General features: G+C 33.2%; 1 long non-coding RNA gene and 1 pseudogene across 4 annotated transcripts; both read right to left on the reverse strand.

The window, feature by feature from the left end:
* Positions 1 to 1,457: 1,457 nt before the first annotated feature.
* LOC148600145 (uncharacterized) lies at positions 1,458 to 8,826 on the reverse strand. Of its 3 annotated transcripts, XR_015917871.1 has the most exons (5): positions 7,812 to 8,826; positions 7,047 to 7,173; positions 6,472 to 6,612; positions 5,901 to 5,997; positions 1,486 to 2,415 (listed from the first exon to the last, which is right to left on the reverse strand). It is a non-coding gene; the product is annotated as an uncharacterized LOC148600145 (long non-coding RNA). The 3 variants fall into 3 exon arrangements; XR_015917872.1 differs by having other exon boundaries at positions 1,458 to 2,415; positions 5,901 to 6,612; positions 7,047 to 7,163; XR_015917870.1 differs by having other exon boundaries at positions 5,901 to 6,612.
* A 1,357-nt stretch (positions 8,827 to 10,183) lies between these two features.
* On the reverse strand, positions 10,184 to 17,148 carry LOC148600146 (G protein-coupled receptor 157-like; annotated as a pseudogene). Its single transcript, XR_015917882.1, has 4 exons — positions 17,125 to 17,148; positions 16,006 to 16,303; positions 11,358 to 11,570; positions 10,184 to 10,350 (listed from the first exon to the last, which is right to left on the reverse strand). The product of XR_015917882.1 is annotated as a G protein-coupled receptor 157-like (transcript).
* Between the last annotated feature and the right edge of the window lie 1,359 nt (positions 17,149 to 18,507).

Consider the following 18,507-nt stretch of genomic DNA (forward strand, 5'->3'; position numbering starts at 1 on the left):
CGAGAAACAATTTCGTGTAGATAAAATAAAAACATCACATAACATCTTTATCTAGAAATCGTTATATTTATTGTAAGATAATAAAAAAAACTGGGATTTAAATTACATTATGCAACATTTAATATGCAGTTAAAACGGTTCCAAAGCCTTAAAACGAGAAAAATTTTCAGACAACTACTTATAGGTCTTACTTTATTTTGGGGGTTCCAAGTAAGAGGACAAAAATGTAATCTTTTTTCTTTGTGCACTGTTTCGTACTTAAAAAAAATGACCTGGCAAATTTATGAAGCTTAAAATTGTACATTATACAGATAAAATGTAATTATTAAAAGCATTTATACACGGATAGATTTAATATTTGTAATAGTACACCAGTGTACTTTACCCTACCGGTGCATTTGGTCCATGCTCCTAGATTTTAGATGTTAATGTTCTTTGTTATTTGTGTCTGTTTTCCATGTCTGGTCTTTGTTCCTGGATTACATTCTTTCGATTTCCGCTAGAATCTTGGTTCCCTTGATGACTCCTTTAAATGTATAATGGAATTTGTTTTATTTTTTATGTTTCTCTTACGAATCTTAAGACATAAAAATAAACCGAAAAAAGTTTTTTTTTCAACCTTCTCCATCAAAGTGTTTCATCTATTTGTTCCTTAGTGCAAATTGATATTGTCATTAATTTTGGTCATAACTTGTATAATTTACCATCTTCCTCTTTCATTGCAACTATGGTAACGAATTGTGCGCTATGCTTTGCCGATCTGTTCCTACATTGGTGTGAAGCAAACTTTTACAAGAGCTACTACATAAAAAAGAGATGCGAGTTGCTCAGTCCTTCAATATTCAGTTCTGTCATATAGATAATGTATTATTTCTGACTAATCCTATTTTCAATGATTATCTATATCTAATCTCCCGGAAAGAACTTGAAATTAGATAGACAATTCATAAACCTTCTTATTCCTTAATTTGTACTAAGATAATACAGGATGTGTGAAATCGAAACTTTACGACAAACGTGATGACAAACTTTCCAAAAGTAAACTTCCCCCTTTTCATTGACAATATACCAACATCTTCAGCCAATAGTATATACATTTCACAGTTGAGTTGATTTGTACATAGCCTTACTCTGTAGAGCGGGGATATTGTCAGAATAACCTCAAGAAGTGGTTTGTTCAGCCTGTGTTAATATCATTACTACAGAAGTCACAATATGATTGCCCAATGTGAATTGAGACAAAAATAACCTCCATAATATTTCACGTCTTACAGATTGGCTACAAAAATACCAGCCGTATTAGCTGTGATGTTGCTCTTTATTACAGAGAAATATTTCATTTCTTTTTGACACGTTATTACTTTTGCGCACGAATTCTTGCTATGTTATATAAAGTTAAAGATCAAATTTCGACGTTTTTGATTATATAAGTGGTATTTTCCCTAGTTTTATGTTGATTTTTTTCATAATTTTGTAATTTAAATTTGTCTAATTTAGATTAATATTTTCACAATTTCTGCATTATCTGCAGAATGATACTTTGTTGAATTAAGTGCTATATCATTAAGTGCTAAATTGTGTTTAACGGGACCCTTTTTTAAACCCTGTCAGGGAGAGACAATATTGTTGCTAGACTATTACTGAATTGCACTGACTGGCAATGCGTCAGATGCAGCTTGCAAAACAGAAAATGTGCACTGTTCTGAAGCACCTTATGTCACTCCCGTTTTTATTTTCATTTATCATTTTATTACTATTATTTTTGTGATCTCGCTTTCCTCATTTTCAGTTTTTATATGTAATTTATTTCATCCGTTCGTTACTTTGCGTATGTAAATCGGTTTAGTTTCCTGTTTTCACATTCAGCCTATGTGTAATCATTTTGGCATACTTTATACAACGATATCATGGATGATTTCAGATATAGCTAACGCTTGTAATGATAGCATGCATGTAACACATTTGGTTATGTCATGTATTTTAAAACAGCGACATTCAACGAATTACTCAATTAATGCGCAGTGAAATTTTTATCATAAATCCCCAAAACCAAACACCAAAAACAATGCTAAATCATTAAGCAGGGAATTGGTCTTACGCATGCGCAAAGCTAACATAACATTCATAGATAAGTTTTGAATAAGTTCTGGCTTTAAAGTTTTCATCGTTAAACTTTGCGTATCATCATTGAAGAAGACATTAACGTAAAGCTGAATTGTTTCCGTGGATACCACTTAATGCCACCATATTTGTGACCTACGGGAGCGTATTTCCCATTCAGACTTAACCTCAAGCAATCACTATACCACCAAGCTCCTTGCGCATATTTATGAGCACTGCAATTCATGGAGGATCTATCATTGTCTTGGTCAAAGGTGAAGAAGGCTTGTCCATTGTGGTACTTCATTTCATGACCTAAAACAAATATTAATTCTCGTTTGAAGATAAGGCCTGTTGAAAAGTTTGGTTGAAGATGTACCTGAAGTTTCTAAAGGTTTACCCAAAAGAGTATTCTAAAACATGTCGCATTTAAATATAATATATTAATATATATACATTTGCATATGTACACTTTAGAGGATGATAATATAGAAACTAAAAAGCATAACTGTGACGATATTCTTTTTGTTTCGACGGATCGGCATTTGTTACAATTTCAAATAACATACACCAATAAAAGGAGCATTTGTTTTGCTGTACATTTGTAATCCGCAAATTCAAATATGGACTAAGAATAATCAAGGGAACAAATATTCTAGCGGAAATCAAACGAATATAATCCAGGGACAAAGGCCAGACATAGGAAAACAGACAAACACAACAAAGAACACACAAAAACCAAGAAAATACATACACATTAACAAAAGTAAATGAGCAACTCGGACTCCACTAAAAACTGGGAGCATGGACCAAGTGCTACGGTAGGGTAAGCGTCCTCTAGAAACACCCGCCGAGTTGCTTGTAAAAAGTCAGTTAATTTAAACATTTGTCTCATTTTTAATGTACTGATTGTCAATGGAATCTTACTCATGGTGTATTTCATACTGATGAAGTATATCATATTTATAGAGTGTATCATACAAATGAAATGTATTATAAATGTTGTGAGTATCATACTTATGAAGTGTATCCTACTTATGGATTGTATCACAGTTATGAGTGTATCGTTCTCATGAGGTGTATCATAATCACGGAGTGTATCATAATCATGAAATGAAATCTCACTCATGGTGTATTTCATACTTATGGAGTGTATCATACTTATGGAATGTATCTTATTTATTAAGTGTATTATAATACTGGAGTGTATCACAAATTTGCTGAGTGTTATACTTATAAAATGTATTCTACTTATGGAATGTATCATAGCTATGGAGTGTATCATATCATGAAATGTATCTTACTCACGGTGTATTTCATACTGATGAAGTGTATTATACTTATGGACTGTATCATACTTATGGAATTATCATATTTATAGAGTGTATTATACTTATGGAGTGTATCATACATATGGACTGTATCATATTTATAGAGTGTATTATACAAATGGCGTGTATCACAATTGTGCTGAGTATCATACTTATGAAGTGTATCCTACTTATGGATTGTATCATAGTTATGGAGTGTATTATTCTCATAATTTCGTAAATACTAGAGCACAAAGGTATCCCGCATTTCCTCTAGGAAAGCTTATATTATTACAGGGGGATTTTTTCGTGTTGACACTTTGGTTGAAACGACGACTTATATTTTGTAATGGACAAACAGATTTGAAGTTTTCCAGTACTGAAACTAATAATAATAAACTTTTGGGCACAGACCAAAACTTTCAGAAATGGATCAAAAGGTGTTCCAGGGTATTACTAGCACATTTACTTGCCAATTTAATAAACAAAAACAACTCCTGATAAAGGCAAAGTATTTCTGGTCAATGATTGAGGGGTTTGGCTTAAAAAAAACAATAAAACCTTTTATGGCCAGCATTTTGATTTTGCCACTAGTTAACAAAAATATTTTAGCAGTCAGACATTTCTTACCCGAAATATCATAGAAAAAATCACCAAAATTTGCAGAAGTACAAATTAATTCGAAACATGAAGACACCTTTGATTCTATTTAACAAAGTACTACAATAATGTACCTCCTTAGACATACTTTGATCAATTAAGTAGCAGTCTCTGTAAGAATCAAATTCTGTAATATGTAATACACCCCAAAAAAGGCTATATATTTTAATGTTCGTTATATAGTTGATTTATACGGATTTATGATGAAATGTATAATCATTCATTCCAATCTGTTTACTCTTAGGAGATAATCCACACTGAAAATCCAATAGTTTTTTGGTTTTTTTTGTATTGTAGTGTCATTCAAAGAGCACTCCCTTTTGAATTCTACAGTACATTATATATGATTTTTTTCTCGTAAGAACAAGGGTTATATGAAAAATCACATGTTCATTTCTGTAAAAGTATAACACATTGAACAAAATGTCAAAAATAAAAATATGTAGGCTTTCCAACGATGAATCACATTTGCATGACTCTTATCGTGAGTACTACAAAACAAGGTAGTTATAATACTTAGAGTAGCTCCTTTGGCATACTTTGGTCAATTAAATATAGAACTTATCAGTGCTAATTTTGAGTTCCTATTTTGATTTTTGTTTTGGTTTTGAATACTTCCTGTTATTATTGGTTATTTTTATGTTCTAAAAAGTGCTGGTAATGGAAGTTACTCTGTGAAACACGAGTACAGCATACCGAAAAGTTTTCTATATTTGTGAAGAAATTTCTTCTTATAATGACCTGTGATATACAAATGTATAGCTTGCATGAACATTACATTCACCTCTCACCCAGTAAAATGAACAAAACGCATCTAAAAGTAATCAAGAGAATCAATTTGGGACTCAGACAAGAATAAAAACAGGGAGTATAGACCGGATACACCGGTAGGGTAAGCATCCGCAGCTATTCTAAAAACACCCGTCGAGTTGCCCATTAAAAGTCAAATAAAGTCCGGGGAATACGAAAGGTGGATGAAAAACTATGACATTGTGAACAAATCGGTTCACATGGTGTAGACAGATACACCGTAATGATCATGATAACGACCATAAAAATTCTGTAGTGATGTCTTCAATCTTGAGCAACATAACCCTGTTCCAAAAGACTAATTGTAAAAAAAAATAGCACAGGACGGAAAGGTTGCGTAAATACTACAAGCTCTGTCATTACGTATGAGTTGTGATGAGAAAACGCCATACGTAGGTGCTGAAGGGATGTTGTCACATATGAAAGGAGAGTTGACGGAATGAGATGTCATCGCATTTGTCAGATAGTTTGGTCTTTTTTTTTCTTTTTCTATCTATCTCTAAATGTAGGTCAAGACAGTAATATCCCTTATCTCAAGTTCTCTGGGGTAGATGCAAAGTTTAAAATCCGAGAAACTAAGATACTTAAATTATAGTACTTCATCTATTTAGCAGAAACTGAGATTAAAAGATTTGACTATACAGTGTTCCTTCTCTTAGATCAGATCAGCTATAAAGTCAGTTTCATAGAGTGTAAAAATGTGTCAGCGAGTAGAGGAGCACAATTTGTTCCAATTGGAAGCCGACCGTTTGCTGAAAAACGCGTACCATACACTGGACAAATAAGTTGTCGACATCTCTATCAAGTACTACGTATCTCTTTCTAGGTGTGCCATCTTTTTTTCTGAAGTAGCAACGATGTATAATGCTTTTGAGTTAGGATATAAACTGAGTATGGGAATAGTAGTGTTACGTCATGGAATACACATCTGTTATTCGCAAAAAAGAGGAGAAATATCAACAGAAATCTATATCCCGAAATCGCTTACTTAAGTGTATCTAAGTATTCATGAGCATGTACCTAGCCAAAATTCTCGATTCAAGTCACCGAAGCCATTCTCGTAGGATTCCCAGTCCCTGTAAAATTCTGTAGATACCTCAAACCGCTTTTGAATCATCTAAAACGAATAATCATTCCAAAAACTATAATAGACTCAATGTTAAAAGACTACTCTGTTATCTTGTATATATAAAGTGTATCTACTTACAAAAGTAAAAGCAAGGATACTGTAATTTGGTTCAAACCAATTATGAGGGTACAGTGTATGAATTCATGTTTCTTCTGAAGAGTATCATTTTTATATCTTTTACACAAGTGTCCACTAAATTCTGGCCATCCAAACTTGAGACAATATAACGTTTTACGGTCTACGCGATAGACTACTGTAAAACGTTTCGATTATAAGTATTACAAACGCATGAAAGAGAAAAAATTATTCACCGATGATGTGTGTTATTTCATGCTACTTTTTTCTTGACATTTCAAATCTTGTTCAACATGTTTAACTTATGTAGGTCCATTTGACTGTACACATCAAAAAGAAACAAGGGTCGTCAGTGAACAAACTGTCAAAGGTCATTGTTCATTATACTTATGTGTCATACAGTCCAGCCCCTTGGTTCACATCTGACTTGGAATTTATTCGTTCCATCTGGAGACACTGTGTATATACCGGCAGTCTTTATTTTACTTTTTATCTTTGGGTCACTACATTCGATTGGAAAGTATTCTCCTTTAATAAATAAAATACAAGAAAAAATCAATTTTTCAAAAGACATAACTGCATGTGATCAAAATTATGGAAAAAAAACCTTATAGGTATGTAAGAAGTAAAATAAGATGAAGGCTTCAGATATTGTTTAAACAATTGTCCATTTGTTCAGAACAACACAAATCACTAGACTCATTATTTAGAAATTAAACATGCTTTGAAATTTTAGATATAACAATAATGTTAATGTATTTAATTTGCCCCTGACCTTACCCATGAAATTGTCTTTATTTTTCAACAAATTTTCGATGCGTTTCAGTTGGATTTTTAATGTTTCTATGTCTGAAATGAAATATTATTGCATTTAGTCAAGCAATAATATGACATATTGTAATAAAGTCATCGCAATTTCTACTGAAAATTGTATATTTCTAAAACTGTTTCTCGATCAGTACCTTACGCTGTCCATTAAACCACATCCTGTTGAGGATCACTCCGCTTGGTTACTACATCTGGTGACTTTCAGAGGTATCGACAATGGCATTAACATTACAATCATCCTGTGCAAATCACTGCAATGTACTATAATAATTCATAACATTGCAGAAATTTAATGTTTCAAAATAGTAAATATGTGTGTATCCCTGAAAAATTCGAAAACAATTCACTCGATTTGACTTTGTAAGTTACGCTTACGTCCCTATGTAATAACTGTATTATTTAACATGTAACATGTAAAATTTTGCATTCATTAAGCCACGCCCATATATAACTATTTGATTATTAAATATATCAATAATTGTCATGGGTAAATTCTTAATTATTTGAAAAGTTGAATGTTGACGAATAACACGTTTTATGTTAATTATACCTCTGATCTTGAAAGTTTAAACCTAAAATCTTATTATTGATGAAGAAAAACCTTCAGTGAACACATAAAAGCAAAGCACACGTACATTCGCACGAACCCCATTTAAGCCAGAATAAGATCGGGTCTTCAGTAGGGTAAGCAGTTCCTACTTCTGTTTAGACAGATTATGCAACCCGTTTATGGTTAAGTCCAATCAGGTAGAAAAAATAACAGTCATTACTTGTCTTTTGTGTTGGATTTCCAGTCACATCATGGAGACAACCTTAGAAATTTAGAATTCTTCACCAAATAAAATAAAAATATTCTAATAAACAGGTAGTCCTATGATGTCTAATTAAAGCCATCTTACCTTTTAACACATAATTATCACTAGTATGTTTGTGGCCTTTGTCTTCTCCTTACTATCGTTCACAAAATCGACGCTATCATTTAGTGCCGCCTTCAACAGAGCCTTCGTCTTCTTCATACTTGTCTGGACGAAATCATCACTTTTATCAAAAGAAGCTTCGAGTTGTGTTTTTGTTTCCTTTATATCATCTTTCACAGAATTAACACTGTCATTCAAATACGCCTCGACCTTTGCCTTTATGCTTTTGTCTATATAGTCCTTTATGACTGATTTCTGTTATATAGTTATATCAATATTAGCCGTCAGCGATGCCGCCATTTTATCCAAAAGCGGCAGCGAGAGTCTATCAACATTGCCCGAGTAAGCGAATAGTACCAAAACTGTGAATGCAGCGAGAGTCTATCAACATTGTCCGAGTAAGCGAATAGTACCAAAACTGTGAATGAAAGCATAATAGTGAAAGGACGTACACTCGCCATTTCCCTCAGGATTGAGATTTAAGTCAACTCTTACAATGACAAGTGAGAATAATTTGACACTTCCGGTTTTCAACAATGTTTGTGTTTTAAGCAGTGTAAGCATTTGTGAGTACTTCGACCCTTACTGATTGTCTACATTTGTATCCACTGCACGAAAATACTTGGATTCATTTATACATAAAGTGCAAAATGTGAATGTTCTCTGTTAATGATTGTAGCTTCAAAACATGCATAACATTCACAATTTGTTGATATGCGACTAAATCGGTTGGAATCCTATACCCTTATTGTTGAAATCTTCCTTTATTTTGGAATCCTTCTAAACCACTACTTTCGTTTAAAAAAATCTCTAGATTCACAGAGAATGTATTGCATTAACCAAGTATGTATACCCGATAACCTCCAGAAATAACAATCAAAGTGTTTGTAAAATTTGCCTGCACTTTTTCCTTATATAGGCAGTCCAAAAATAATTACGTCACAAATGCTTCAGGATAAATTTCAATAGCATTTCAATTGTTTTCTAGCTAGATGAATTAAATATATTTGTGGCAAAAACAGACCAAATTTTCACCTTTTCGCCCCTTTCACCTTTCACCCGCACCTCTCTCCCTGTCTCGCTTTACTATGTCCGCTGTCCCATGTATAATAATTACTTCAAAACAATGACAGTGAAAATTATATATAAACTCATAGGTACTGAATTTCTCGGCACTCCCCCTTTTTGAAAATAAAATCTGACTTTATCAGTTATTGTAATCGCCGTGGATGGCAAACTTACAGTGCTTAGCAAACGTCGTTTATAACATACGTGTGTCATTACAACATAAATTAACACTATAATGGCCGAAATCGATAGAAAAATTAGATTTTTATTTTAAAAAAGGGGGGCGACAAATTTTGTCCTGTCCCCAAGTACCTATACATTAACAAAATCAACAAATTTCTTTAAACAAGGTTGTCGTGACAATAATTACATGTGTTTATAATTAAATTCGCAAAAATACATTAAGGCGTGCATGATGAAATAATTATTTCACTACAATGCGTCCCGTATACGTCAATGAAAACAATCACTGTGAATTAATTTTCACTTTACGTTCTCGACGCCTTTTTGTATTTATGTATTTAGTATGTATACTCCTCGACAATTTGTTTGTTGCAACATAAAATACTGCGAGAAGAGCTAACCAAGGATATCCGGTTTCACCCGCCCCACCCCATTCACCGCTCAAAATGGTCAAAATATAAACTAAGTCATCAATAGGAAGTTGATATTACTTCAGTCTGACAAAGCTGATGTCCAAGTAACAATTGACCGTGTTAAGTAGTTACAAAGAATACTGATACGAAAACGTGTTGACCGACGTACAGACAGACGGGCGAACAACATGTTCAATATACATCGTAAACAAAGCATCTCCCACAAAGCGGGGGTATGATCGGGCATCTTTTCAACTAGTTTCGTCACGCGTACGTGTATTTTGGACACTAGTAAACAAAAATGTGAGAACTGTGCAGAAAGTGTTTAATTCCGGAAAGGATATATTAAATATACTATTGCTAAAGTCTTGGCGTGAGGCTTTGGGTGGACTTGTTAGTCTACAACAAGGCCATTTCCTCAAAATATCTCGCTTTCTACAACAAAGCCGTTTCCACAAAATATCTCGCTTTCTACAACATGGCCGTTTCCTCCAAATATCTCCCTTTCTACAACAAAGCCGTTTCCTCAAAATATCTCGCTTTCTACAACAAAGTCGTTTCCACAAAATATCTCGCATTTCCTTTTCAATTGCAATGAAAACAATGAAAGAACACAACGCCTGGGCACTATCACCGTTCACTTTAGAAACTGAGAAACGACACTTGATCAGCTGTTTGATATTTTGGAAATTCCACGCCCAGATGTCGTTTGGAAAGTGCAATGAAATATCTTATGGTGTCCCATATCCTCAGGAAGACTTCGATAAGCCAAAGAAATAAAATTCATCCGTGGATCTGTCGTGTTCTCTGATTTGGACTATTGAGTTGTCGATGCGTAGATGTCGTATTTTTAGTTTCTAAAAAACGTAAAAATACAACAAATATTAGTACGATTTTCAAACGTCAAGGACACTTTAAAAAATAAACAGCATAGTGTACATATTCTAGGTTCTCTGAAGACGGAATATCAGAAGTGAGGTTTATGTAAACCGCTGATTTGCGAGTATTATCGTTGGAGGTCGGGGTTTTTTCTTACTCTATATGAAGCTATTTTAACTGATTCCATGCTAAAGAGAAGTAATGTCATTTACCATTATGTTATTCTTTTTGTTTGACTTTTCTCTTCTGTCTTCAGCTAAATCAAAATTGGTTTTGTGAAAAAAAGACATTATTGTTACGTAAGTAGCTGTTTTTGTAAGAATCATGCAAAATCTGAAAAATGTGATACACTCTAATAAAAGGCTACATATTTTTATTTTTTGTAATTTAGTTGTTCTATGGATCTATATTATGCTATGTGTAATTATTCATTAACATCTGCCTGCTCTTAGGAGATAATCAACATTGAAAATCCAATAGATTATATTGTATTTGAGTGTCATTAACAGAGTTATCTCCCTTTATTTTGAAATCTACAGTTCATTCTGTATAGTTTTATCACCTAAGAACACGGGTTATATGAAAAATTGAATTCCGTTTAATACAGCAATTCAAACAAAATTTAAAAAAATAAGAATGTTTGGCTTTTTACCCATGAATCCCACTTTGCATTATCCTTAGCTGGAGTGCTACTTAACTACATGTAAATAGACATATTTTTTACAAACTTTTAACAATACTCATCATTTCGTGAAAAGGTGTAGGTACAAAAAGGGGTATTTTAGTGTTTGATAAATCACCTATACACATGTACATTCACTTCTTTGTAAAATATTAAATTGCCGGATCAAACACATTCCGGGGGTTGGACCCCCACACCCCCCCCCTCTTCTTTCATGCAAAATTTCGGTAAAAATTAGTAAGTTATAGTTAACAGCGCACCATTTTTTTATAAATTGATGGAACAGCCACTGAATATACTTACGCCTTGAGTTTTCTACTGTTTACGTTTTAATAGCCCGTAAAACCCTGAACACGCGCAATACATAATGATTTCCCACATTTTTCCAGTAAATGTCATCCATAGGGTTCGCTTTATTGGAAGACAGACATGCAGAAATCCAACACCAGGCCCCAGAACCTACGGACAAGTCGGATCCTAACGCATGCGTAGCTGCAGCAGTTGATGTTATGATTACTAAAAAATAAAAACGAGCTTAAAAACTCAAACAGTACTTGCTCCTAAGAATAGCATATAAAAGATTATAATCACCGTTCACACAGGTATTTGGAATTCTAGTACTAGTATATGTTATTATTCAAATTCAAGAATTAATAACAAACATGGTCTTAATCTATAAACTCTGTGATTGTACTTTTACAAAGCTGCCTTGGGTTTCATCAATTCACGAAAATCCGAACCAAACCATGTTAACCATGAAAAGTTGTGCATTGGACATCAGCTATTTCTGAAAAAAACCTAACGCTTTAAAAGAAATGAGGAATTGAAATACAACCGTTTAGAAGACGAAATTTTATGTGTACTATCAAAATAAAAATGAGAAGGGTTATTTGTTCAGAGGACATTCAAACTGTAATTTAAACTCCATTGATTTTTTTTTTTTGTAGAAATGATGTCTTCCTCATGGCCACATGCATGTTCAAATAGCTACAACTCCTGAACTCAAAAAAAAAATTAGATTGATTTAGTGGCCAGAAACATTGTTCAAAAATCATACAGACCAATTGACTAATACTACAGTATTAAGACGACAGTCCATACAGAGCCACATAGAGGCAGACATCTTATGATATTTTATCCCACTTATTTATATGTTATAATGTATACAGCAAAACTTTATAATGAATTATGACCGTTTCCTGATCTTAGTATTCATATCGATAATGGTAAGCTTTATACTTAAATTTACGATAAAAGGGATGATTTTTTTCATTTCCTATTGTCAACTAAGCGTTTTCAGATGGTGATGTCCCCTTCTCACCATTATATGGTGTTAACATATCACAATAGGTTTGATTTGCTCGTATACGTCATTCGAAAGGGATATAGTTATGATATTGTTGTCCAATAGTTAAGGATGGCATTTTTTGGTATTAACATTGATTCCCTCATAGGATCTTTACATAGAAAATAAAACACTATATTTTAAAGCAGTTTTTGGAATGACGTGGGTTGTATCCTTATAGCATGACTTATGATAAACTATTATTCTCAACCCCACATGAGAAGAATTGGGATTGATTTTAAATCCGATCGGTATGAGAATTTCCTCGTCGTTCATTGAAGACTAATGGATGGCCTTGGGCTAACATTTTCAGTCTGATGGGGTTGTCGTCTTTCTGATATATACACCTTACATATTCTCGTTTTTTTCTAATAGGAGTGGATTACGCAGAACACATTTTAAAATGTTCCTTAACAAATCAATGTGATACAATTATGTGCGAGAAGCAGGCAGTGGGTGGCAGATAATTTTTCTAGAGTTGGTCTTTTTGCCTTAAATTCATTTAATACGAATGTGCATCTAGAAAACAAACGAAAATAATGCTAATATTTAAATTAACCCTAAAGCATCTGTGACGTAGATATGTTCTTACTGCTTATATAGGAAAAAAAGTGCGGAAAATTAAAAGTTAAATCTATTTAACTAAATTTGACCTATCAATATCTTAAAAAGGCAAACTCTACAAACACTTTGATGGTTATGAGGTAAAAATACGTCGATAATGCGAATGAAATCTCTGTCTTTCTTTTTCATGCCTCATCTTATATTCATGATGTCTGTAGTACGCGGGCTGAGATAACCCCCGTGCTCCCCACCCCCCCCCCCCCCCCACCACTCATCAACCAAAATTTTCAGGTACCCTTATACCTCCCATTTACGAATATTTATTGTGGCCAGAAAATAAACTAAAACATTTTTTTTGTATTTTTGGCTACTTTTTATACCTCGTTGAGGCAAAAATCTATTATAAAGTTTTTCTTTTATTATACGAACTTTTTTCTACAGAACATATTAAACTGATATATGTATGTATTATCATGTAGCCAATGTCTCAGCTTTACAATAATACCATGAAAGTTGCGGTAGCACTTAGGGTTTTGCGGTAAAATGCGAAAAATGTACTCCGCCGTAAAATCGCTTAAATTGACATATTTTTCAATGTCAAAACCCCTAGAGTATTAATGCTTCAGTAAAAAATTACTTTTTTGGAATTTTCTGTTTAGTGTTATCATAGTTTATACTTCTGTGGTTCTTTTGATGAATTTTGGCGATTTTCATAGTCAGAATTTATCCCAAAAAAATGCGAAAAATGGGATTTTCGATTTTTCGGTCAAAAGACACATAAATTCAACTCTACAGGTTATTGCTCAACTAAAACGTCTCAAACTTGGTGTAATTCGATAGATAATTTAATTTTCGACATACATAAACCACGAAAAAATAATTTTCAATAAAGGATTTTCAGAAAATGTTAAAAATATTACCCCTACCCCCAGCAAATTGCTCTCAGTATCAAACAGAATTCTCATTCACAGCATACCGACACCGTAAAACTCATATTTTAGGTATTCTTAATTTCTTTTTGGGGTGAAAAGTGGAATTTTCAGAATTTCAGAATTTCTTCTCTATCTCCCCTTATTACTCTTTTTTCAGAATACCGTAGTTTAAACAAGCTTTTTGTGATACAGTTCATTAATATAATTAGTATAATAGTATTAGCTTCAAAACGAGCTCAAGTAATAAATACTTGAACTTTTCCAAGTCAAGTTAGGTAAACAATTGCCACCCCTAACCATGAATAAAAATGCCTCAACATGAACTAAAATGTTAATAATTAATATATAAACGGTGTATAATAGACATGTTGGCCACTATTGTTTTAATTATCAATGTATTTAACATATATTCTCATTTCAGGGGCATATGTTTCAGTTTTAATATGATGATAATGAGTTTTTCATAAAAACGGGAATTTTCAGAATTTCATATTTCCTTCCATTTCACCTATAATTGGCATTTTTTTTCAAATACCGTACTTTTGTATATTCAAATACAATTGCATAGTGTCTTAGCTTTGTAATGAGCCCAAGTAATAAATATTTGAAATTTTCCAAGTCCAATTAGGTGAAAAATTGCCACCCCCGCCCATCAAAAAATCCCTAAATATGAACCACAATGTTAACTTTTAGCACGTAATCGATATGGAAGAAAATATTAAAATCCGAAGATTCCCAATTTTATGAAAAACTCGTTATTGTCAGCTTGAAACGGAACATAAGTCACCTAAAATGAAAAGAAATGTTGAATACATCGATAATTAAAACAATAGTACCCAACATGTCTTTTTTACATCGATTACGTGCTAAAAGTTAACATTTTGGTTCATATTTAGGGATTCTTTTGATGGGTGGGGGTGGCAATTTTTCACCTACTTGGACTTGGAAAAGTTCAAATATTTATTACTTAAACTCATTTTTAAGCTAAGACATTATATTAAAGAACCGTATCACAACAAAAGCTTGTTTAAGCTACGAAATCTGAAAAAAGTCAAAATATCGGGTGATATAGTAGAAAATTCTTAAATTCTGAAAATTCCCATTTTTCCGATCTTATAGTAATGTCACCCCAGAAGGAAAATCTAAGCGCTTGAATTCATCGGATATGTTAGGTACATCATTATCGTAGTTATGAATGACTAACATATGAGTTCTACAATGTCAGTATGCTGTGAATGAGAATTGTGTTTGATACTGAGACCAATTTTCTAGGGGGTAGGGGTGATATTTGTAACAGTTTCTGAAAATCCTTTCTTGAAAATTAGTTTTTCGTGCTTCATTTATGTAGAAAATTAAGTTATTCATCAAATGATATCAAATTTGAGACGTTTTAGTTGAGTAATAACCTGTAGAGTTGAATTTATGTGACTTTTGACCGAAAAATCGAAAATCCCATTTTTCGCATTTTTAATAAATTCTAACTATGAAAATCGCCAAAATTCATTAAAAGAACCCCAGAAGTATAAATTGTGATAAAACTAAACAGAAAATTCCAAATAAGCCATTTTTTACTGAAGCATTAATACTCTAGGGGTTTTTACATTGAAAGATATTTTTAAAAAAATTAAGCGATTTTTCGGCGGGGTAGGGGTACATTTCTCGCATTTTACTGCAAAACCCGAAGTATTACCGAAGTATTACGAAGTATTTTCTTGGTCTCATTATAAAGCTGCGATATTGGGATATACGATGATACCTACATGTGTTTAGTTTATTTACACATGCTATCACAGGAAGGCTAAGACTCTCAAACAATTGAGTCACAAAATCTTGGCTTTTTTTACCCAGAGGGGTACAAATATAGGCTTATACTGAAAAAGAATCCGAGAATATTCTTTGGCGACAAAATGATTCGGTAATGGGTGGGAGATAAAAAGGTACCTAAATATCACCATGAAGTTGATGAGTGGGGGGATGCACGGTGGACCCTCCCAGCCCATGGACTACAGATTCTTAGAGAGTACTTAAAACATTAACAGGTATGAGATTCATCAACGTGGTTGCTCTCTAACTACCGTTGAAAACTATAAAAAAAAATCATTTTACTTACAAAGAATTTCCCAACTAATAAGATGATAAAAGAAATTTTTCCTCCATCCTGTGCTGTCTTCCGTTTCACCATATGTCGACCACAAGTGAGATGGAATAATTGCAGTGCAGTAAAACGAACTCACAGATGAAGATGTTGTCACGAAACTTTGAAAGATGCACCCAGCCTCTTTCAATGGATGACATGCAAGACCTTTTTCTTGAGAACTGTCCTCGGAGGCCAAGTATCGAAAAACTCCAATGAACTGTCCACCAGCATTATAAACGTCAGCTACTGTGAGACATATAAGAAACTCTGCCTAAACCAGAATAATAGAATAGAATAAAACAACCTCGCCTACCATTGATAACAACGACATTGAAATGATTAGTATTATGTCAAGGCGTTCAACTCTGTTAAAATAAACAGGCGATGCTGTCGTATAGTTTGCCATATTGTTGAGTCTCTTCTTTACCGACTAATGACCTACTGGGACCACCCCCTTTATATATACTTTATCACTTGCTGAGTTCAAAGTACAATGTCGAACAGTTAGTTAACAGACCTTTTATAGATACAAAAAAGTTTCATATTGCTGAAAAGTTGTGTGATTCTAATAGTGATTTAAGTAATATTATTATTATTTATTTAAGGAGATAACGTGTGTGTTGATCATTTAAGCTTTGTCTTGTTGCCTGTTTGTTAAAAAGGCTGATCAAGAAATTTACAAAAAGTGTGTCTGTCTCAGATTTTGAAAAAAAGGGTCCAACCGGTGCACCTGGTCCATGCTCCCAGTTTTTAGTGGAGTCCGAGTTGCTAATTTACTTTTGTTACTTTGTATGTATGATTTTAGTTACTTTATGTTCTTTGTTGTGTATGTCTGTTTTCCATGTCTGGTCTTTGTACCTGGATTACATTATTTTGATTACCAATATAACATTGGTTCCCTTGATTACTCTTCCAAACTAATAATTGTCCATTTTTTACACGATACATAATCTAATGCAGATTCACATTAGCTATGATCGGCCAGGTTGTTGCGAGTCCATTTTATCATATTGTAATATATAATTCCCTATAAAATGATATGCGAAGAAACATTTATGTATTTGTTCAAATGATAGCAGATTAATCATTTACGTAGAATTCACCTTTATCTGTCATTTTTATGTTAAGTACCAGTCCATACAAAATTCAGATACTGCCTATGCAACAGATGATTTATGATCTAGAAAAAAAAACCAAATAAGCAATGTTTTATCAAATGCTATATTTTCAAGTAACAATAGCGTTTTCCGTATTCAGATCTGTACTTTTGTGAAAACCATATATTCTTTAAACAATAAAAGTAACCACATTTGAACAAATCAAGAACAATAACTCTTACAAAAGCGCTACATCCAAATGAAAGGGATGTGGTTTGTAATTATTTCTGAATAAAGAACAAAAGTATATTTGGTGGGTTTTTGACATGCCTAAATCACCTCCTGTCTAATTTTTAAATGACTGCTACTTAATTGTCTCACATTACGTACATGCATTCTAGACATTCAATTACGCCATTTGTTTCAGAAATGTGCTAAATGCATGCATGACTGCTTTAAAGATTAACAATATTAATCCTGGCTTATGATAAAAGAATATAAATAGATTCATTGCAAAATAGATTTGTTGGTATCAATTACTGCTTCCTATTAACGGTATTGCACACTGAGTAGATCTTCAAACTGAAAACGCGAATTATATATATATTATTGGGTATGGGGTACCATTCTTTACATATATATATAAAACTGTCCCGTACTACCATACATCGTGTACTAAGTTACAGCCCTAGATTAATCCTACGAGGAGGAATGACCCGGCCAGCGAAAGCTATATTTTTTATATAGCCTAGCTGGTCGAGTTGTCTAGGGCGCTGGACTTTGTGCAGGCGGTGTTGCCATAAATGTCACAGCAGTTCGAGTCTCGCGGAGGGAACGACCAAAAATTTGCATCGCAAATTTGACAGTTCTAACATCGTTAGAAATTTTTCAGACCTTTCTATACGTTTACATATCTTCCCTGCATCAATTTGATCCGATGGAGCAGTGTAGCGAATAGAGTCGTCACATTCTGAGACGTTATATATATATATATATATATATATATATATATATATATATTAAACATAGCAACAATTACATCCACCTTCTTTTGGAACAATGAAGTGGTTACGGGATAAATCTTTTAAGAATTTGCCATTGAAATTCAGTTTTGTAGTGACATTTTTTATGTATTTTCCTCATTTTGATGTTATTTTTCGAAAAATCCCCTTTGGAAAAACTACACAGAATCACAGAATTTAATTAAACTTGTTAAGATTGTTCGTGCACAAAGTTAATGCTTCAATTATTAATATGTGGAAAAAAACATTGCGTTCGTCGTCTGTTAAAACGTCTCTTCTGAAACTACTTGGCAGACTTCAAAGAAATTTGTGATTATTGTTTCTCTAACATCAGTATCCATATTTTCTAACAATTT

This window comes from Perna viridis, chromosome 13 (genome assembly GCF_037379345.1).
Source record: "Perna viridis isolate PV_CMFRI_1.1 ecotype Kerala chromosome 13, ASM3737934v1, whole genome shotgun sequence".
Classification (NCBI taxonomy): Eukaryota; Metazoa; Mollusca; class Bivalvia; order Mytilida; family Mytilidae; genus Perna; species Perna viridis.